General features: G+C 60.3%; 1 protein-coding gene across 3 annotated transcripts in view; it reads right to left on the minus strand.

The window, feature by feature from the left end:
* The window catches only part of MEGF6 (multiple EGF like domains 6), a 106,779-nt gene that overhangs the window by 63,370 nt on the left and 20,348 nt on the right, over positions 1-23,061 (minus strand). The window lies entirely within an intron of this gene.

The following is a 23,061-nucleotide window of genomic DNA, read 5'->3' on the forward strand; positions in this document are numbered from 1 at the left end:
CTTCAATCTTTCCCAGCATCAGGGTCTTTTCCAAGGAGTTAGCTCTTCACATCAGGTGACCAAAGGATTGGAGCTTCAGCTTCAATATCAGTCCTTCCAATTAATATTCAAGACTCATTTCCTTTAAGATTGAACTGGCTTGACCTCCTTGCTGTCCAAGGGACTCTCAAGAGTCTTCTCCAACACCACTGTTGTGAAACAGATTCCAACAGCTACTCCCTGCAGCCCCCACCCTCCCTGAAAGTGACTCAGCTGGCCAGCCCATCCCAGCTCCCGGCTGTCAGACACAGACTGGAATGGTGCAGGGATGATGACACAGCCCAGAAAACCATCCAGGGACCGACCACCCTTCTTGCTCACAAAGCCAGTCTGGGGGTGGGGTGTGCCCTGAAAGCCCAGTGGCCTGGTCACCTGATAGGCTGATGCTCCAGCTTGTCGAAGGGGTGGACTGAGCCCAGGCAAGTCAGGAGGTCGAAGGTCAAGCCCTGGCCTGGAGCTGTGGCCAAGGCCCATCTGGTCACTGGCAGAGGGCGTTCTGCTCCAGGAAGTGTCAGTAAGTGCTTAGGAGGCAGGCGCCCTGAAACCCTGGCTTCTTAGATGATCAGCCCAGGAGCACCCCCAACCCGAGGGAGGGGGTGTGGGGTCCGGGGAAACTGAGTTTCCTCCCATTTCTGGAGCGAGGCAGCAGCTCGGAGAGGCCTCTGGCCCCCACACCAGGCCTCTGGTGAGCGTGGGGTGTGGACGCTGACACCCAAAGCTGGCTCTCGATTCTTCTCACCGCCCCGTCCACAGGGCAATGCAGGAGGCAGGAGCACAGCACTGTGAGTGTGCTCGATGACACTGACCTGCATGCTGCAAAGGGGTCGATCTTGTGTTACACAGATTTCACCCCAAAAAGCGCTCCTCAAACCAGCCCCCACGCTGCACACACATCTCCAGGGATTTGCTACAGCAGGAACGGGGGCCCAGGCCCCAGCCCCTGGACAGCGCTGGCCCCAGCACAGGGCCCTCCCTCCGGCGGCAGCAACTCTACAAAGGCCCTAAGCCGCAGCAGCCACCCAGGCTGGACGAGGGCTCGGAAGCTCTTGACCTTTCAGCAGACCTGGCGACCAAGGGATGCAGATTGAGAAGCACAGGCCCCAATCTCCCAGGGGAATGAGAGGGGCCCACCGCCCGAGAGAGATGCCCTCTACACCCCCCAGCCCATCCGCCAGCAGCCTGAGTGCAGGGCTGGGGCTCTCCAGGTAGGGCAAAGTAAAGATGAAGTGAACTCAAACAGCCACCTGGCAGTCTCTTTCCCAGGAGCCAGGAACCCGAGAGGGAACGTGGTCCCTTCTGGGACAAACCTGGCCTGGTCTGAGGCCGATGGTGGGCCTGGGAGCCCCTCAGGTGTGAAGCAGGTCAGACAAGGCACGTGGTTCCAGGGCAGGGCATGGCCAAGGGACCCCCACCCAACCTGTGAGGATAAGGAAGTTTCACCCTGAGAACAGAGGCCAAGACCACACAAGGGGAGGCCACCCAGCCCACCAGGCGGGGACCTGGCCAGGCCTTGGCTCGCCGGCTCTGTGTGACAGTCAGCCCTCACCCCCACCGCCCACCCAGGCTGCAGGCTACCTGTCGGAGCCAGGATTTACAAGGCCTTGCCTGCCGAGGAGGCCAAGAAAATCCTCCCTGCCTACAGCCAGGTGTCACCCGACAGGCCAGGGCTGCTCCCAAAATCTCAGTTGGGACGAGTGATGAGAATCAGCTGGGCCAGAGTCGGCAACATGGGGCTACAGGAACAGAGACAGAGGAGCTGGAGGTGGGGGTGGGGGGCAGCCCTGAGCTCCAAGGGGCCTAGAAAGGCAACTCCCCAGGCAGGGGTAGGCGGCTCCTTACCTTCCTGGCCCCCCTGAAGGAAGAGGAGTGTCCAGGGCATCCCCGTGACCAGCACAGATGGACCGGCATGGGGAGCCCCCTCCTAGGGCAGGATGCACTGCCCGGACCCACCAAGTCTCTCTCCCTAAGGATGCTACCCCCACCCCATGTCCCACCAGCCCCTCCACACAGTGGGCAGGGGACAAGTGGGGCTCCCTGAGCAAGCTTGCTCTGGGGCTGACATGTCTGCTCAGCGCCCCGGTCTGCACAGGTCTGGACCTGCCTTGGAGCATGTGCACCCTGCCCCAGCACAGAGACCCCCTTCCCAGGCACCTACTCTGTGTCGTGGGCAGGGGTTCTGGCTCCTGAGACAGGTGAGGCAAGACCCCTGCGGGGCTCTGAGCCAGCCTTGGGGGGCAGATGCCACAGGGGATACACAGAGCAGTGATGAACACAAGGCTGGGCTCGGCCCTCACCACCAGCCCGTGGGGGAGAAGGTGGCTCCCAGTGGTGCCAGGCTGGGAAAGCCAGGAGGGCCAAGGAGGAGGGATCCACAGTGGGCTGGGGGCAGCGCTGCAGGCCGGGCCTTCGCTCTGACCCAGGGGAAGGGGAAATTCACCAGGAGCCAGGCCAGAGCCCCAGGGTGTCGGGCCACCGTCAGAGGTGCTGGCAGAGTGTCTTGGCTACCGCGACAAAGGACCACAGAGCTTGTGGCTTAAACAACAGACATGTGTCCTCGCTTGGCTCTGGGGCCACAAGTCTGACATCAGTGTCACTGGAGCTAAAACAGGTGTCACTGGGCCCACCCTGCCTCATGAGGCCTGAGGGGTGGGTGTCCCCTTGCCTCTTCCACCAGCCAGGGTTCCGCGGGTCAGAGCCGCATCGCTCCCACACCCAGACCCAGGCCTGGACAGCAGTGCAGGAAGGGGGCCTCCCTTCACCCTCCAACCCTCTCAGTCAGAAGCTGGGTGGGTGGCACCCAGAACAGGCCGGGGGTCCCCAGGACATGGTGGGGGTCTGGGCTGGCTCGGCATCTCAGCCACTGGGTGAACACGACCCACCACAAAACTCTTCTGGGCCCTGGAGTCCTCATTCCTAAAACGGGAGAAGGACGCAAAGCCAGGGGATCCAGCGGACCCCCTCCGAGAGGACTGAGCCTCATCAGCATTTTTAATTCCATTTGGGTCAGAAATGAAAGTTCGAAGTTGCATAGCCCCAGGGCCTTGTCTGAGACCCAGGCCCTCGACAACAGAGGCTGGACTCCTGCTCGTTCTAGTGGCCCCTGGGCCCTTTACAAAAATGCAGAGGCCTCAGAGGGCTGCACAGAATCCCCTCCACTTCCTCCCGCCTCCCCCAGCTCAGCACAGCTGGGCCAGGCACCCGCCTCAGCTTGTCCCAGAAGCTCCCTAACCACATTCCCTTCTGGGCTCCTGGCTCCTGGGGGAGAGACTGCCAGGTGGGGTGGGGATCCCAGCCCACTGCCAAAACCAGACCCGCCCCTTCCCCTGGCGGAGGGAACAGTTACCACAGAGGACCTGCTTGGCACCCTTCTAACACCGGTAATGTGCAAACTGCCTGAAACAAGACCCCACCTCAAAAAGCTGTCCCACCACTGCCCTGGGCCTCCCACTCAGAAGGACAGGACCCCAGCGGTCCAGGGAACCAGCTGGAAGTGGTCTGTGGCCAGCGGAGCCAGGTTGCCTCAGCCTGTCATGGAGGGAGCAGCCTCCCTGGTCTGGGCACCAATTTTGGCCGTGCCAACGGGCCACCCTATGAGTCCATGTTCAGTCCCCCCACCCTACCAAGAGTTCCCAGTATGGGTAGCAAGACCAGATGGCCCATAACCCTGGTCCAAAGAGGACCCCATTCCCTACCAGGAGCAACCGGGGGCAGAAAATGTCACACATACTTTACAAGGTTGCCATGGTAACTGGGAGATCCAAAGCTGTCTCATGGGATTAAACTCATACAGTTATCTCCTCTCGGAGCAAGAGTGAGTGGGGTGGGAGAAATTCCCGCAAAGACAAGACGCCCGCTGCCTCCATCCAACACTCACAACAGGTTCCCCGGCACTGCCCTCTCCGCAGCTCGGGGCCCGTCAGGAAGGCAGCACGTCATCCCGCCATGGATCAGCCTGCAGCCCCACAGAGGACGCTTGAGAGGAACACCTACTGCACAGGAACCTTCCCAAACCTAGACGGTCCAGAGAGGCGGCCCGTTAGAGCAGGGGACATCCCAGTAACGACGACCTGAGGAAAGTCCACATAAACCATGCAGATGCTCCCGGGTGCGAAAACATTACAGAAGGCCCCAGGCCTGCTGCGGGTGGCTGGCAAGGCTGCCATTGTTCTTTTCTGTTTAATCTTTAGTTACTCCGGCCAATAAAATCAGGGCCCCCAAGGTGTCCATGCCCCATCTCCGGATCCCCAGAGGGCAAAGTGGAATGACGGGTGCCAATCAGCCTATCTTACAGTGGGGGAGTGTCTGCAGGACGCGGGCGGGTCCAGTGGCATCCCAGGGTCAGCATGAGTGGACGAGCAAGGCCAGAGCGAGAGCCTGGAGAGAGCTGAGGCCGTGGGAAGCAGGGGCAGGCGGGTGCCTCGTTGCTGGCCTTGAACGTGAAGGAAGGGGCCATGAGCTAAGGAACTCAGGTGCCCTCAGAGCCTCCAGGACGAACCCGTCCTGCCCAGCACTGAACTTTAGTTCAGGGACTTGTGAGCTCAGAAGAGTGAGATGATACACGTGTGTCTTACTCCCCTAAGTCTGGGCTGTCAATCACTGCAGCAGATGAAAACTAAGTCATCGGGCAAGCATCACCTTTAAAATGGAAAAAAAATGAAAACCATTTTGTTAGAGAAAGTGCTTCATGCTGCTCTAGGCTGTAGCTTGCCCTTGGCCCGGGGAGGGGGCATCTCGCCCAGTTGGGCCATCCCGGGAGGCGCCCCCCAAACTGAGAGAAGCCACTCTGTAAGCAAACCCACCGCCGGGCCAGGGCCCACCTGGCCGGGTGGTTATCTCTCTCGTGTAGTTCAGAAGTCCGCCAGCCGGGGCAGCCAGAACATTCCAGTGCAATTCCCATAAGCCCCCACCCCAGCTCAGCACTCACCAGAGGGCTGACACGCCCCCTCATCACTCACTCCCCTCCCACAAGCATCTGCCAACGGCCAACCCTACAGGAGGACACAGCATCTCTGCTTGCAGGGCCCTGCCAGCCGGGCAGAAAGACTTCCAGGACTCAAGGAGATGGGACCTAAGCGGGCAAGCAGAAGGGGGCACAGACAGGAAAGCCTGGGAGGCTTCCTAGAAGCAGTGTCCCCAGGGCCAATGCTACTCAGGCTCTGAGGAACCCCTGGGTCTCCCCAAGGGGCACTGCTGGGGCAGATGCAGGAGAAACAGAAGCCATGTACCTCCTGCTCCAGGGATAATCCCTGAGCACCAAGGCCTGTCTGCCGGCTCGTGGAGAGTCTGCCATCTAAGGAGTTCCATGGGGTCCTCTCCTGCACAGGACAGACGCTCTGCGAGGTGACCGTCCCCACCACCACCACCACCACCACGCTGCTCTGCTGCCTCTGGAGGTCCAGGATTTATTGTCTGGCTTGGCTAAAGCGAGGCTTTCTCATCTGGACGCTGTGCACGGTCTGAAGGACACACAGGTCCTGCCCACCCTCACCCGGACAGCAACCAAGCTGGTCCAGGGCCCCTCCGTGGCGGTGGCTCAGCCTTGGGGTGGGAAGCAGTCCCCTGCAACCCCCTCTCCTCTTTCTCTGTCTCTCTGGACCTGTTGCAGGGAGGAAGCCCGCGTGACTATAAACTAAAGTGCCTTTCTTCAGCTCAGGGAGAGAGAGTCTGTCCCTGCCCATCTGTGAGCAGAAGAGGTTAACACACCCCTTCTAGGGCTGGCCATTCCCTCAGAGATGTTTTGCAAGCCTGAAGACCCTTTCACTTTACTTCCCCACTGCATCTCCCTCTGTTCTGCCTTTTGACCTTAGTTCCTCCTTGCTTTTTTCTCTCTGATCTATAAAAGAACCTGGCATCCAGACCTCAATAAGATGGTTATTTTGAGGTGCCAGCCTGCCATCTCTCCCCAGTTAAAGTCTCTTCTTTGCCTCAACATCTCACCTCTTGGATCCACTGGCCTATCGTTCAGCGAGCAGGGTGAGCTTGGACTCAGTAACAGACATCGTCACCCTCGCATGACTCACTGGAAAAGACCCTGATGCTGGGAAAGATTGAGGGCCAGAGGAAAAGGGGCAACAGAGAATGAGGTAACTAGACGGCGTCACGGACTCAATGGACATGAGTTTGAGCAAACTCTGGGAGATAGTGAAGGACAGAGGAGCCTGGCGTGCTGCAGTCCATGAGGTTGCAAAGAGTCAGATACAACTTAGCAACTGAACAAAAATTGGTAATAAACACACACGTGACTCCTCAGTCTCCCTTCTCACTTCCTTCTAAAGCTGAACACCTTAGAAAACCTCCTGTGCCTCTCAGCCCATCACTGCTGCACCTGGAAGATCTGCAATGAAACCAACTCCGTCCAAAGCCAGCGCCTGGGCGCCAGCAGGCGAAGCAGGAGCTCTGTGGGCCTCACACATGACCATGAAGGGGACAGTCAGCGGGCCCAGCTACTCGTTCCCTAAAGGAACCTCAGTCTCGACCATCACTGTAAGACCACTGCATTCTAGTATGAGGTTTATTCTGTTTGATGGAGAAACTGGCCTTGCGACAGAAAGGGTCCCTCTTGCTCAGAGGCTTTAGATGGACAGCACTGGGACCCTGGACGCTTGATCCCTCAGTTCAACTTCCAGATGTCTATAACAATGACAATTACAAACCAGTGGCTCTTAAGGAAAGAGGGGACCAGACAGGGAACCAGAAACCGTGGAGCCCGTCCTCAGGGGACAAAGTAAGTGAGGCTTCTGAAGGTGCACTAAGCAATATGCCAAGAAAACCCAAATAAAGCACAGAAAGAAATTGAGGCTCCAGCCCCTCCAAGGAGAGGGGGGCATTCTCAGGACGGGGTCAGGCAAGGCCAGTCCCCAAGGTCCAGAAGGCTGGGCTCTTTCTTCATCTTTTGTTTGGAGTTAATAGATTTTATTTCTTAGAGCAGTTTCACGTTTTTGGAAAAACTGAGCAGAAAGCACAGAGCGTTCTCTGTAATCTCATCTCCCCGGTGCACACGACTTTATCGCTAACATCCCACGTTTGTGTCTACATTTGTTGCAGTACATGGACCCGTACCGAGATGTCATTATTAACTAACACTGGCAGTTTGCACGAGCAGCACTCTTGCTGCTGGATGTCCTGTGGGTTTGACAGATGCATGGGGTCATGGATCCACTATGACAGCAAAGTATGGAGGAGCTTTACTGTCCTGAACGCCCTCTGTGCTCCACCTGGCCTTCCCCTCCCCCAGATCCCGGCAGCCACCCATCTTTGTGCTGCCTCCACGGTTTTGCCTTTTCCCAAATGTCGCTGGCTGGAAGCACACAGCACGTATCCTCCTCGGACGCACTTTCTTCGCTTCAGAGCATGCGTCTGAGAACACTGAGCTGCTCACAAGTTTTTCCCAGGGGAGAGCTCCCCGAGGGTCAAGGATTCCTTCCCAGGGCCAGTCAACCCCCTCCCCATCTGTGATTTCCAGGGCAACCATGGAAACCAAGATTGGGTCGCCCAGAAACAGTCAGACAGGCCTCACCTGCTCTGGGTTTCAGGGTCAGCAGGTGGTCCCCTCTAGGAGAAGGTCACAGGGGCAGGTCAAGAGTGGGTGGTTGGCTTGGGCTGCCCACCACTGGGCTCCCCTCCCCCAGGCCTCTCCTGTTCTCTGAGAGGCAGGCTCAGCTCTTGGCTGCTCAGTGCGCCCCCGGTGCAAAGGTGGCTCAGGGTCAGGTGAGGCTGCCAGTTCTCACAAAGTACTTGCCTCTAGTGGGCAGGGGGTGCAGAGCAGACCCCACCCGGCAGGAGAGATGGCCTTCAGAATGGGAGACCGCTTCCTTGCCACTGGCTCCGTGGAGGACGAAGGAACTTCAGGCTTTGGGGAGCTTTGGGGAACCCAGTGAAGGGAGGGGGCACAAGGGCTAAGGGGGGACTCCCACCACCGGTCCAGCCAACCCCCCAGGCCCAAGATGGGATTGGGGGCAGGTATCATGGGAGGTCAGGCGGAAGGTGCTCGAGCAGGACCCTCACAGGCATGAAGTTATCATCATTAAGGCCCTTAAGGACGTGGAGCAGCCCCGGCAGGACCAGAAGGGCTCCGTCACCCCCCTGCCCTCGGCCCAGGCCCCAGGGCCCGACTTCGGACAGTTTCTCTGTTTACTCTGAAAGTTATCGGGTCTGGTCTGTTTATACAAATCAGCCTCCAAAAATGTGGGAACGGGGATATTTTTTCCATTTGTTTCCCAGAAAACAAGACAAAATGTAAAAGGCCCAGAAGGGAGCCAAGAACATTCCTTGGTTCCCCAATGTCCAGGTCTCCACTCCCCCTCCACGGCCGAGTTCCTGGGCCGTTTCATGCTCTGGTGGAAGGGATGGGGCTGCAGCCGGAGGCCGGCCTCTGCCTCTGCTTCTGAGCTGCCCCACGGCAGGGGGCGAGGCTGGGGAGGGTGGTGTGCGCTGAGCCTGGCACACTCTCAGCACGTGCCCTCCGCATGTGTGTGTGCAGGAGTGGGTGCATGCGTGTGCACATGTGGGTGTGTGCCTGTGTTCACGCGTTGGGTGTGTCTGCATCTCTCTCTCTGTACCAAGAACTCTGATTCCTGAGCTTGTGTGAGGTCCCCCAGAGCCCCTCTAGTCCCGAGCCCAGTGGCCTGCACAGCATGGTCCTGACCATGGAGGAAGGGCCCCAACACTGGACACCTTCTGCTCTGGACGACAGAGTGCAGTGCCCTCTCTTTGCCTCTTTCTAAGTCAAGATCAGGAAGAACTGTGGTGGGGGCAGGCAGGGGGGGACTGGCATTTCTCTATCATTTCCTGAAGCAGAGCTCAGAACCCTGCCGGGAACCGGGCTGGGGCCCCAGCGGAAGCCCAGTCACCCTGGGGCCAGAGCGCTAGGCTGGGCTCCAAACCCTGGTGTGAAATCCAGGGCCTGGACACTCTTAAGCCTCTGGCCAGCCAAGCCCCTGCCCTGCTGGGAGCCCCTCAACCAGACCTGCCCCTGTCCAGACAGGAGGCTGGCTCCTAAGGAGGGAGCTGGCCCCTCCTGGGCCTCATTCTCCAGCGGGCCGCTCGCTCTCCCCAAGAGCTCTGGGTCCTGGCCAGGAAGGCTCCCCAGAGGGGTCCCCTGTAGGACCTGGTGTTAAGCCCCACACTTGGTGCCAACAGATCCCAGAGCTACCGGCTCAGACAGATGGACACTTGGAGGGTTTGGGGATTTCCTGCAGGGTGGCTGCCTCGCCCTGACCCTGGGCCAGGTCCAGCTTACACGTCCCCTTCACAGCCTCCATCACACCTCTGGCAGTGGGATTTCTGACCCCCGTGACCTGAAGGTCCCTGAGATCAGGCCATGTCGGCTCAACAGCCACGGCATGGCCAACCCCCAGCTGTGCCTGGCACATGATAAAAGTCAACAAATAAATTTGGAAGAATGCTTGCTGAGCGAAGGAACATTCAACAGTGATGATTACTTCATCTGAGATCTGGATTTGAGCGGAAGTTCTGTTTTCTGCAAAGAGCCCTCCTGCAGCTTCCAGACAGCCCCGAGGAGGAGAAGTGAGCCAATGATCTGAGTGTTAGAATCCACGGGGCCCGAGCGGGCCAGCGAGTCCAGCCTCCACCCTGCAGATCGGCACACAGACTGGAGAGTGGCTGGTGCATCTGGCAGCCCGAGCCCTGCAGTGCCCTCCACGTCTGAGAAGGGAAGGCTATGGCCTCTCCCAGGCACACATCCAGATGCCTGCTCCTCCCCAGGACCTGGGGCAAAACCCCTTGGCCAGACGGCCCCTCCTGGCACAGAGGCCTAAGTAGAAGCCCCACGTTCCCACCAACTGCTCCCACCCTGTTCTCCACGAGTTCAGAAATTGCTGCTCTCCACCCTATCTCCTGGACCAGACCTCAGGAGCCCCCTCTTTCTTTCACATGGAGCCTCTCCTCGCCTGGACACACAGGGACCTCCTCTCCCTCTGCACTGACTCCTCAGTCTTTCTGCCCTGGACCGGGGTCACCCTGGCCACCAGCCTGGCCCCGGCACGAGCCACCATGGCTGCCTGACTTCCAGCCTCAGTACTCGGAAGCCTGCCCCCCCGTCCCGAGGCAAAACTCTCAGCATCCTGACGGAAGCACACGGACCACAAATGTGCAGCAAGCAAGATCGCTGAGGGACGCCCGGTCATGCCCCAGCAGGCCTCGGTGACCCAGCCGCCAGGGTTGCACTGGGCCCCCTGCACAGCTGAGTCCCTGGCATGGGGCCTGGACGGTTCAATGACTGCTGGGGCGGATGGATGAATGAATGAATGAACCAGTGAGTGCATGACTGAGTGCAGGCCGTGCACCCAGACCGCCCCTCCACACTCGTGCCCCTGGACTCCTCGCCAAGGTCTCAGCCTCTCTTTCCCAGCTGTGTCCCTCGGCAGCCGTCACAGGTGACACCAGCATCCCCTGCAGGGATGGCAAAGGGAGTGGAGGAGCTGGCACTCACCTTTGACCGCAAATTCCAGGCAGCCCCCTGCGCCTGTGCTGGCATGTCACTGCCACCAGGGGGCGCCAGTGCACCACCCCGAGGGGAGAGCAGGTGGGCCCCTCCTCCCTGCACCACCCCCAAGCTGGGGCAGGAGCCCTTCCAGGAGGCTCTGGGATCCCTCACGCCTGGGCTGTTCTTTCTGGGCCTACCTGTAGCCACGGAGGCCTTGGGAGGGCAGGCAGGGCTGAGAGTCCCTGGGGGCAGCTGGCAGCCCCGGGTTGAGAGTCTGGGGGTCCACAGTGGGGGGAGAAGAGGCCCTGTGTGCTTGGGTGCCCACATTCCCAGCCAGTCCCTGGGATTCCCCCCAACTCCTCTAGGGGCTCCAAGAGCCAGGACCACCCTCAGAAGCCGGCACCAGCTGGGGGCCAAGGCCAGTGCCTAACAGAGAAAGGTCAGGAATGCAAGGCCTGGCCCCTGTGCACGACACCTGCCTCGCAAGGGGTGAAGCCCAGGTGGACACCGCTCAGCGCACAGGGCCAGCTGCCCACCCTCTCATCCCACTGGGCATGTGCCCCTTGGCACACGGGTGGCATCTTCCTGGCCAGAGTCTGATCTCACCCACCCACCTTGGGTCCTCCATCACTTTCCAGTTGCCCACCCCAGTGGGTCCAGAGGAAGAGAACAAGGTGTCGGCAGGTATGCAGTGGACCTAGCCACAGATCCCCATGTTAGTTATCCACCCATCCATCCATCCATCATCCGTCCACTGGATGGATCCATCCATCCATCCAAATAGTGCAGAGGGCCCAGCAGGGACCACCTGCCCTCCATAAGCACACACAGAGAGGGCCCCTGGGCAGAGGTGCCCCCTCTCTGTGCAACATTTAGTTTGTAAAAGGAGGGGCTTGGACTGGGCAGCATCCATTGGCCACTTCTGACCTGGGGCCTAGGCTCTCAGGCTGGAGAAGCCACCCAGAAGAAGTAGCACCCCACAGCATCAGGGGAAATCAAGTCCCCACCCCCTGGGGAAGTGCCCTGCTCAGGAGTCATGCAAGGCAGCTGTCTAAGGCATGGGGCCCAGCTCTCTGCTCCATTTCCGGAGCCCTGGCCTTGGAAATGGCACAAGTTAGGCCCCTCCACACCTGCTGCTGGGAGCCAGGTGGGATGACTTTGTCTGTGAGGTGCAGCCTTTCCGACACTCCCCTCATCCCCACCTGACTGGGGGTCTGAGATGAGGAGCAGTGGGCACCCATGCCACTCCTGAGGACATTCGGCCCCCACCCCAATGCCATCCGCCTGCCTTTGTCCACCCTCACCAGGAGCACATGTGTCTGTGACCTCCAGGGCCTGGGCAACAGGGGAGCAGGCAAGTCTGTGACCTCTGGGGCCAGGGGAGCGGGCGTGTCTGTGACCTCTGGGGCCAAGGGAGGGCCAGCCTCCAGGCACTCCAGCAGTCCCAGGCTCCCAGGTCACAGGACACACCACCCAGGACCCTCCAAGCCAGAGCCCAGAGGCTCCCCATCTGGCCACATTGTGTAGGAATGAGCCCCCCTGCTTTCCAGGTGTCACAGCAGGTGCTTAACCACATGATGGCCAGCATTTCCCAGGCCTCCCAGGATGGCCCTCCTAGTCCCTAGAGACGTCATCGCACCCATGGGGACAGAGAGACACAGTGAAGACCACTCACCCCACCACTCAGGCTCTGTACCCTGCTGGCTGCCTGAGCCAGACACACCGTCCCACAGCCCACCAGGAAGACTGGGATGTGACAGACTGGGGCCCAAGTTCAGGTCCTCCAACCTGAAGGCCCAGGCACTCGGGGCTCTTCCTGACGGCTCTGTGTCTGTGAATCCAATAAGTACATCCTGGGGCTGGTGAGTTGGGGTGGGGCGTCCCCACCATGAGCTACAGAAAGAGCCAGAAGCCCCGACACCTTCCCTCTCCCGTGGGAACCCAGACGCTCAGCCAACATGGTATGTGCTCCTGGAGGCAGGAGGGCCGGGGGGCTGTGAGCAGAGCAGCCAGCACAGTCTGCAACCCTGCTGCATCCACACCTGCCCCCTCTGCAGCTCAGCCAGGCAACAAGCAGGCCGCCCGGCTCAGCCTGAGCCAAGTCTCTTAGAGGCAAGACGGGGCAGGAGGGTGGGCCCTTGGAAACCCTACTAGCAGAGTGGGACACGAGGGCAGACCAGCTCTGGCTGGGGTAGGGAGCTAGTCGGGTTGGAGTTTATTTTTTTAATTATTATTATTATTATTTACTTTACAATATTGTATTGGTTTTGCCATACATCAACATGCATCCACCACGGGTGTACATGTGTTCCCCATCCTGAACCTCCCTCCCCGGGTTGGAGTTTAGCTGAGAAAGTGTGAGCACCCACGGAGCTACATGCACCTGGGCACCCAGTCCTGGAGCTCTCATGGTGTCTAGAGGGTGACGACCATGCACACAGTTCCCCCACCCTGGGGTCAGGCAGGGTGAGCCCTGAATGCCCAGCCACCCTCCCAGCTGGGGTGCAGGAGGAAGGCCCTGGTACGGGCTGGAGGCCTGCACTGGGCACCGGCAGCCTCATCGGTGCCACTTCTTCCACAGGCACCTCCACCCGCCCGTGGTCCCTCAGCTCCCGGGGGGCACCCAGAGAGGCCCAGCCACAGGGAGAGCAGCTCAATCACCCTGCGAGGTGGAGGTCAGTCCTGAATCCAGCCCAGAGCTGGCCTGCCCTCGTGTCCAGCCTGCCTGCCCTCAGCCTGGAGGACGGCCCAAGGGAGGGGCTGATCCAGAGGTGTGGGAGCAGGCACTAAGGCTGTAAGGTGAGGTCGTCCTCACCGTCCTCGGGGGGTGAGCATGCCCCACGGGAAGGACCAGGAAGAAGGGGCCACGTGGGAGTGCCGGGGGGAGCAGACAGCTGGGACTGGGAGCTGGGGTTCTGATGCTGAACCTCCCCTACGGCCCCTCAACAAACGCAGTAACCAGTGACACCCAGAGGGAGCCCCGAGGGAGGCCTGAGCTCCCAGACCTGCTGTCCTGACCTCCAGGCGGGCAGACCCAAAGTCCAGGCACTGGAGCCAGTCCCCAGGAATGGCAGAAAGGCCCAGGGGATTCGAGAGTCCCATGGGACACAGGCGGGCCCCTGAGGCCCTGCCAGCACTGACAATGCCGTCTGCCCCACCCTCCTCCCCGGACGCAGCTGGAGCGCAAACGTCCAGGGGCCGTGTGGCCGCACCCTTTGTGTGGGATGGCCGCTGTCGGGGACGCGCATGGATGCGCTGGCCGGAGAGGAGCTCAGCTTTTCCCGGTGAACGGTCCGGTGGTCCTGGCCGAGTGTGCTGCCAACACGCCCTCCCTTTCCCTGAGCAGGAAGGGCACTGCCAGCCCTTTGGACAGGAGCCCACGGATGACAAAGGCACAGCCAGGATATTGGCAAGCCCAGTTCATGCTGTCTGAGAGCATTCCGAAATGACGTGTGGGACCGAACTGTCCGGGTCTCCTCACCTCCAGGTTCACATACTGTGGTCTGCACACGCCATCATGCACTGTGGTTTCCTGGGGAGGGGGGAGGGTCCCCAGTCAGGGTTGGGGCAATCACAGCTGTGCATGGGCGTGTGGGCCACCTGTCCCACATCCTGCTCCAGGAACGGCTGGTGCCCACTTCTGGCCTCGTGGTCCTGTGGGACCTCAACAGCAGCAGGACAGGCAGCAGCCTGGGGCTCGGTGGGGGTGAGACCTCCTCGGTGCGGAGACCCCTGATTCCAGGGCGGGCTAGCCTCCGCAGATGGCTAACCTCGCCCTGACCCTGAATGGTGGGTGACGCCTCCCTCCGCCGCTCCTGGTTCCCAGCACAGCAGATGTTGGCTGGGAGATCGACCTGGACAGCAGCTCCTCCGCACCAGCCTCGGCTGGAGACCAGTCTAGCAGGCTGTCAGCGCCCTTGGCCGCCACCTCCTCCTCCTGCGGTTACTGCCCGTAATCAGCTGGCCAGGCTCCGTGCAATGCTGCCCAGGCCTCAGTCCGACCAGGGCTCAGAGGCCAGGCCCTGCTCTGGAATGTGGGGGGCCGCCAGAACCCGAGCCAGATTCCAGGATGCCAGCTCCTGCGCTCACAGACCCCTCATTAATTATCCTGCCAGGACACGGAGGCAGGCACGGCCCCAGGAATCCTGGAAGTGGGCAGTCGGGGTCTTTCCTGGACTTTGCACCACAGGACTCAATGGACATGAATTTGAGCAAACTCAGGGAGACAGTGAAGGACAGGGGAGCCTGGTGTGCTGCAGTCCATGGGGTCACAAAGAGTCAGACACAAATTAGCAACTGAACGACAACAACTACAACCCTGGCGGCCAGCGCTCGGCAGGCGGGCACCGCAGGAAGAGTGGACACAGGGATGAGACGTCCGTCCAGGAGCCCAGCAAGCATCGGGAGCTCTCGGCTCTCCAGGGCCCGCTGCCTCAGAGCCCCCTGCACGAAATCTCAGGGCACCGTCGGACTGGGGGACAGGGGCGTGGTCACCCGAGCCGAGGGGTCCAACTGCTGGGGGAGGCAGCACCAGCCCCAAAACAGGCTCCTGAGCACCGGATGGCCCCAGACAGGAATTCTCCAGGAATTGAGACTGACAGCTCTGCTCTGCAGCTGCTACATTTTATTGACTTATTTAAGGTGCCAGGGCTCCAGGGTGAGCAGTGAGTGCCAACCACAGAAGCTCCCACTGTGGGGGGAGGATAAGGCTTCTGGGGTAATGAGAAGGGGGCCTGACACAGTAGGGGGCATGGACCATGGTCCTGGATACCCCAGGGGGTCCTCGGAAGGCGCCCCTTCAGCCAGAGCAGGATGGTGTGTCCACACGGGGCTGGAAGGTGGGCTCAGGCTTCATGCATGAGTTCCCTTCCACACACGATTCTCGGAGAGCAGTGACCCATGGCCTGCCTGTGAGAGCCTCTCCCTAGTGCCCAGGCCAAGAGCCCCCAAGCAAAGGGACCCCCATACACCACACTCCCCTCCTGGGGCCCCTCCAGCCCTCTCCACTGCCCCTGTGCCCCACCACCGATGCACGCTGCCCCTGATGCCCAGCCTTCAGCCCCTCCTGGCATGGGCGTCCCCACCCAGCCCAGCACACAGGGCCATGAGGCCTCAGCGGGGGAGGTGGGGGCAGGCCCTGGTCTAACCGAGCTCCTGCTCCTCAGCTGGGCTCCTCTGCTCCCCTCCCTTGCAGAGAAAGCCTGAGCCAGTGTGGGTGCAGGAGGACCAGCAAGCGGCGTCTGAGCAGAGAGGGGTCTCTGGGCCCCCACCCCTGCCCACACGGCATGGCCAAGCCATTCCTGTGTCCAGAATAGAAAGTGCCAAGCCACCCACCGCAGCCAGCCAGTGGCTAGAAAATTGGGCACCGCAGCCCCTTGGCAAGTGGGCAGCTGCCTGGCTTTACCAGCCCAGCAGACTACCAGAAAAGGTCAGCCAGAAGCCCGGGCATGGCCCCTCAGCCCCAACACACCCAGGGCTCCTGCACCCCAATTATTGTCAGTCCCAAGGCAGCAGCAGTCAGGGGACCCACAATGGGCACGCAGGCTGCACAGATGCCCCACAAACTCCCCAGGCTCCCTCACCCCAGCAGGACCTCCACCCACAGCCCACCCTGCCCTGCTAGGACTGAGAAACTGTCTGCCCACCCTGAGCATATCACTGACCCTGGCAACTCAGGAACTGCCAGGGCTCAGTGGTCTCATCTGTAAAATGGGACAAGCCCCCAGCCCACCAGGGAACGCCCAGGAAGGCCCCTGCAGCCCAGAAGGCATTTCACTGGGAGGGTCTGGGACAGTTCCCAGGGGCACGGACAAGCTCTGTGGCCGAGGCCAGGGAAAGCCAGAGGGCAGGTTCCCACGGTCCTTTCAGGAGCCCACCCAGGAGGATGGGCGGGGCTCCAGCCTGGGGCAGCCCTGGGCAAGCAAGGCTGGGAGGCCTTGTCTTTCTCTGCAGACCCAGCCTCCATCCTGCCCAGATGGTAGGTCCTGCGTGGGCAGGGGCACTTGTGCCATCCACTTACCAAACACCCAGGGGGAAGGCATGGGGCGAGTAGGGGCGAGCTCACAGGCCCCCGGGGCCCCAGAAGACCTGCCTCTTGGTGGATCCTGCTGTAATTACGTCATTAGAAGACCACCGCGTCTCAGAGGCCAGCCCTGGGAGAGGCCCACAGCCCCACTGTGTGCAGAGCAGGCCTGGAGAACAGTCATCGGAAAGACAGAGGCGCCTTTGTGGGTAGTTGGGGACGGGCAGGGGATGAACCTGGTAATTAAAGGATTCGCGGAGCGAACACGAAGCCCCTTCCCAGAGTCAGACGCTTTGAAAGGAGTTGGGAGTCTGCCTGTGGGGGTCCCCAGACTGTCCTGGAGCAGGCGGTCTGTAGACCCGCTGCCCTGCAGAGACACGGACCCCCGAGTACAGGGCAGCAGCCACACCTGTCCCAGCTGATGGTCAGGCCAGCAGGGCCAGAGGGCACGGCCACAGCCACCCACCCCTCCATTCATCCCAACGGCCACCAGCAGACGCCCAGCGCCAGCTCCCGCAGGGAGTGGAAAAATCTCCCTGGAGATTTCGGGAACTGTCCTCAAAGGAGGGGTTCAGTGTAGCTAAATCGGGCGTGTGTGAAAGCCAAAGGCCACAGTGCCCACCACGGTGGGGGCAAGGGGAGGGCAGAGCAGGGCCAGGGGCCTGGGGGAGGTGGCAGCTCTGCACACCCGTCAGGCAGAGGAGAGCCAGGTCCCAGGCCTGGTCCCGGCCAGTGGCCAAGAGCAGCCCTTGGCGGTGTCTGGACCTCGAGCCAGGGGTCAGTCTCCCACCCTCGGATACAGTGGGCACCACTGAAGGCAGCCCGGGGGCGGCTTCCTCTCCATTCATCAATTATCCCAGTTTAGAAACAAAGTCATCCTTGAGCCAAGGCCAGGCGCTCAAGACCCGTGGGCCTGCCTCTCACCCCCATGCCCTCAGGGGGAGCCGCCTGCTCCCAAGGCCTCCTGGCAGAGACCAGGGCCTCCCCCTCAAGAACCCAAAGCCACTTAGGGCCACTCCTAGGACCCCACCCGCCCACTCCCTGCTCCTGTGGGGATCGGGCTCCTTCCTTCAAAGGAGGAGGCCTGGGCCTGAGGCTCCAGGCAGGACCACGGACACCTCTCCCTGCAGAGAGGGGGTGGGGGGAGGGGCAGGCCAGCCTAGGTCCCCAGGGCTGCCCCTCCCCAGGTTCCAGGTTATTCCAGACAGCTCAGAGGGGAACCCTAAGTCTCTGATTCCAGGCTGAACCTTCTCCGCCGTCTGTCCCCACCAGTTCCTCCGGGCCAAACCGACTACCTCCCTCCACCCTGCTCCTCTGCCCCTGCCTTGCTCCCACCTGGAAAGGCCACCCAGCTCCACCTGCACCTCCAAGCCTAACCCACAGGCCCACCTCCTTCAGGAAGCCCTCCAGACCACTCATCCTGCTGCACGTTAGCACTGGTGCCCTGAGAGCTCCGTGGACCCAGGAGCAAGTCCTAGAGCTGCCTGAGAGACAGACCCAATCTGACCATTTGACAGGTGAGGAAACGGAGGCCCAGAGGGACCAGGGCCTAAGCTTCTTGAACTAAGAAGTACCTAGAGGTTACCCAGGTCTTGGACCTCAGAGTCCGCTCTCCTTCTCTGAGGTCAGTAGAGACCAGGTCACAAGAAATGACCAGCGGCTATTTATGATACTGCTGCTGCTGCTGCTGCTGCTGCTGCTGCTAAGTTGCTTCAGTCGTGTCCGACTCTGTGCGACCCCATAGACCTACCAGGCTCCCCCGTCCCGGGGATTCTGCAGGCAAGAACACTGGAGTGGGTTGCCATTTCCTTCTCCAATGCATGAAAGTGAAAAATGAAAGTGAAGTCGCTCATTCGTGTCCGACTCTTAGCAACCCCATGGACTGCAGCCCACCAGGCTCCTCCATCCATGGGATTTTCCAGGCAAGAGTACTGAAGTGGGGTGCCATTGCCTTCTCCATTTATGATACTGCTGCTGCTGCTAAGTCGCTTCAGTTGTGTCTGACTCTGCGCGACCTCATAGATGGAAGCCCACCAGGCTCCCCTGTCCCTGGGATTCTCCAGGCAAGAACACTGGACTGGGTTGCCATTTCCTTCTCCAATGCATGAAAATGAAAGGGAAGTCGCTCAGTCATGTCCGACTCTTAGCGACCCCATGCTCCTCCATCCATGGGATTCTCTAGGCAAGAGTACTGGAGTGGGGTGCCATTGCCTTCTCCAATTTATGATACTAGATAAAGATAAATTAAGACAAACCTAGACAGTGTATTAAAAAGCAGAGACATCACTTTGCAGACAAAGCTCCGTCTAGTCAAAGCTATGGTTTCTCCTGTAGTCATGTACAGATGTGAGACCTGGACCATAAAGAAGGTCAAGAGTAGAAGAATTGATGCATTCAAATCTGAAGACTCTTTAGAGTCCCTTGGACAACAAGGAGATGAAGCCAGTCCATCCTAAAGGAAATCAGCCCTGAATATTCATTGGAAGGACTGATGCTGAAGCTGAAACTCCAATATTTTAGCCACCTGATTCGAAGAGCTGACTCGTTGGAAAAGACCCTGATGCTGGGAAAGATTGAAGGCAGGAGGAGAAGGGGATGAAAGAGGACGAGATGGTTGGATGCCATCGCTGACTTAATGAACATGAATTTGAGCAAGCTCTAGGAGATAGTGAAGGACAGAGGAATCTGGCCTGCTACAGTCCAGGGGGTCGCAAAGAGTCGGACACAACTTAGTGACCGAGCAACGTTCCAAAGTGTGGTCTGTTTGCCTGTTTTTCCTGAAAGAGTCAAGGCCAGTTGGCTATGACAAGATCGTCCCCAGCAGATCTGGGGGATGGGCGGGAGGGGCCTTTGCCATCACTCACTCCAAGCCGCACCCAGCTGTACTCTGGGTGCAGAGGGAGGACAAAGCTGTATTTTCAGAGGGTGGAAACTGTTCCTAGTCTGCCTGATGGAACAGATGCTATAATAGGATCATTGGAGCCCACTTAGGGTCGGGGTACCTGAAGGTGCCGGTCCTCAGGGCAAGGAAGCCAGTGGTCCTGGGGGGTGTCCTGACCTCAGGCTATCCCAAAGGAGAGGCCACATGGGCACCACTCGCCCACAGAAGCTCAGGCATCCGGTGTGCAGGGACCCCAGGACAAGGGACCATCACCATCCTATCCCCACCCCCATCATCCCTTAGGTCCCTCAATGGCCAGACTTCTGGGAGAAAAGGTCACCACCACCCTGCCAGGGCACTCTGCCCCTCCCCTGCACTGATGCCTGGGACCTGCACAAACACCCCCCTGTTCCATCCCCACCAAACAGAGAGGGGAGCTGGAGGCTGGCGCGTTACCCTGAGGCCCACAGGCACATCAGGATGACGAAATGCCCAGCCTGGACAGACAGCCGCCCTTGGCCAGACTGCACCAGGGGCCTGTGCTGCCCCAGCCTCCACCCCCAGCTCCAGGCCCCGCCAGCACAGGCTCCCTTTGTGCTCCTGAGGCTCCTGCAGAAAGTCTTCCAGGGAAGGGAGGGGGCGGCAGGCAGAGGTGAGCAGGCAGGCCCAAGGTGAGGGGAGGGGTACCAGGCGGGGGAAGGGCTCTTCCTCTCCCCCTCCTCCCCACCATCAGCAGAGTTCCTTTCTCCCTCCCCTACTCTTTTGTTCAAATGAAAGTATTTGGGAAACCAGAAAAAAATATGGCTTTTATTTTTGAAACTGGAATCAATTATATTTGGGGGGCGGTGAGTAGCATGCCCAACAGTGCCAGGTCTCAGGTCTGCCGGCTCCAAACCCAGCATGGATGGACCGGAAGGGGACGGAGCGGCCCTGCAGGGGCACAGGCCTCACAGCAGGTCTGCACACACCAGCCCTGCACACCAACCCTGCTCAAAAGCCCTGCACACCAATCCTGCACACCCGGCCCAGTCCTGCACACCCAGATCTGCACACCCACCTTGCACCAGGTCTGCACACCAGCCCTGTACACCCAACTCAGTCCTGCACACCCAGCTCTGCACACCCACCCTGCACACCAGCTCTGCCCACCCAGCCCTGCACTCCAGCCCTGTACACCCAGCCCAGTCCTACACACCCAGCTCTGCACACCCACCCTGCACCAGGTCTGCACACCAGCCCTGTATACCCAACCCAGTTTTGCACACACAGCTCTGCACACCAACCCTGCACACCAGCTCTGTACAGCCAACCCAGTCCTGCACACCAGCTCTGCCCACCCAGCCCTGCACACTCAGCCCTGTACACCAAACCCTGAACACCAGGTCTGCACACCAGACCTCATCCCTGCTCTGCACACCAGACATTTCTTCCAGGAGATGGTATCCTAAGAGGAGGCCTAGGGGCCACCCTACAGCTTTGTTACTACAACTGGCCATTCTCCCAGGAAGGCCCCCGACCCTGGAGGGCCACGGGCTGTCACAGGCCAGCCCCCTCACCTCTCCCCATGCAGACGCTCCAGCCTGGGAGGTGAGCAGGGAGGGGACCTGGGGATCCGGCCCTCTCCTCCCAATCAGATGTCAACAAGGCTCTGCCCCCACCAAGGGCCAGCACCGTGACCAGAGATGGCATGGCTGGAAGGTTCAAGGTGCTCACTGGGCTGGACCAGGCCCCAGCCCCAGCTCTGCTGAGCGGCCAGCAGCAGCCAGACCTCCCTAACACCAGATTCCTCTTCCACGAAGCAGACGAGGCTAGGGCTCAAGGGAGTGACGCAGGCAGAGTGTGGGAAGGGAAAGGAAGGTGCCCCCACCCCGAGAGGCCACCCGTAAGTGACCACAGGAGCACGGCTGCTCTGGAGGCAAAGCCAAGCCTGGAGCCCAGACTCCAAGAGACCAGGGAGTGTGTGAGCCTGTGATCACGGGCCCCTCCCCACCAGGAGCACTGAGTGTGGGTCTCCGAGTCCAGCAGCTGGTACTGCCCTAGGGGGCCCCTGGCTGGCTGCAGAGCACCTGCTGGATGACGAGCCCCACACCCACCTCACCCCTGCAAGCCATGCACCCTCTGGTACCCAGGAGGCCGAGTGTCAGGTCTCACAGGAAGGCGGTGCTGCTCAGGACAAAAGGAGCACCTGTCAGTGATGTTTAGGGCTGGGCGTCGGAAAGAGCGTCAGGGCAGGAGTGGTGGGAGGACTAGTGGCCCCAGAAAGCATGGCGGAAGGGGAGGGGCCTAGAGAAAGCCTGGCCCGAGGGCAGGGGGCAGGGGTCCTGGCTGCTTCCTGAGGACGAGGCCAAGGACAGGCCACAATGCACAGTTACCTCCTCACCGCCCTCCCTGGGCAGCAGGGACCGCGGGGCTGCTGACTGTCAAGGCACAGCCCGGTCCCAGGGACCACCCCACAGCAGCTCGAGGCCGGATGTCCCTCTCGCCCTGAGCACACAACCCAGCATCTTCATACCCACCCGCGGCTATCAGAAAGACCCTGAGAAGAGGTGACGCATGGCAGCTAGGCCCCTGCACCCCAGCCTGGACCCCAGCCTGCACTGGTGTGGGGTGGAGTCACCTCTGTCCAGCCCACAGAGGTGCTTAGGCTCTAAATCCACGTGGAGGCCTGACTGAGGCTTGGAGCCCTGATGGTCCAGGGTACGCAGCTGGGACCCCAGCGCCTGGAAGGGAGACAGTGGTCCTCACACCATGGCCGGACAGCAGCACTCCAGCACCCAGAGCCCAGGAAGCAGGACCTTCCGCCTCACAGAGGGCATTCAATGAGCAGTCAGAGCCTGCCGACTCTTTCCAATGATGCCAGCACCCCGGGCACCAGTGCCAGGCTCAGAACCGACCAGCACCTCCCCAGGACCCCTGCTTTCAGCCCCGCTTTGGGGGCACACGCATGTGAATGCACAGGGAACAGCAAGAGCACGGGGGTCCCCCTACAAAGGGGGGCCCCAGTCCCCCACGATTTCCTGGTTTCCCTCCGGTTGCCTACTGGCATCCAGAGCCTTAAAGCACGCACAGGATGTACGCCCCAGCGTCTATGGGGAAGAGGCCCCCAGCTGCTCAGCAGAAGCAAGTTCAAAGCAGCAGAAATCATCTCAAGTGTTTCGACGGCGGCCGCAGCTCCATGCCCTGTTCCAGCAGGACCCGCGAGCTACACGGTCGGGTAAGTAACTCAAACAAAGCAGAAGACCACCAGGGAGATTCACGCCAAGAAATTAGGAGGAGGTCTGCAGGTTCTTTGGACGACTTTTCATGTACTTATCTGTATTTCTTTATAAAGTTTCTATTGCCCTTGCCCCTCGCCCAGCACCTGCTTTTAAGCTCATCCACACCCACAGTGTCCCCACAGGACACTGCCGGGGGATGGATCGTCAGCAGGTCAGGATCCAGTCTGCAGGCGTGAGGGTAGGGCCCCATGTCCCCCAACTTCTGACACGAAGGACACGAGAGCCCCTGGCAGGTAAGGGTACAGCTCAGGGGCCCCTGGGACGAGCCGCTTCCCAGCTGACCCAGGGACCTGGTTCATGCCTGTTTGTCTCCATGCCCACTGTCCCCATCCACAGAGGGCGTTATTGGATGTGGTGGACTCTGATGATGGTGCAGAGGCATCCATGAGAAAGGGGG

The sequence above is a fragment of the Bos mutus genome, chromosome 16, assembly GCF_027580195.1.
Source record: "Bos mutus isolate GX-2022 chromosome 16, NWIPB_WYAK_1.1, whole genome shotgun sequence".
NCBI lineage: Eukaryota > Metazoa > Chordata > Mammalia > Artiodactyla > Bovidae > Bos > Bos mutus.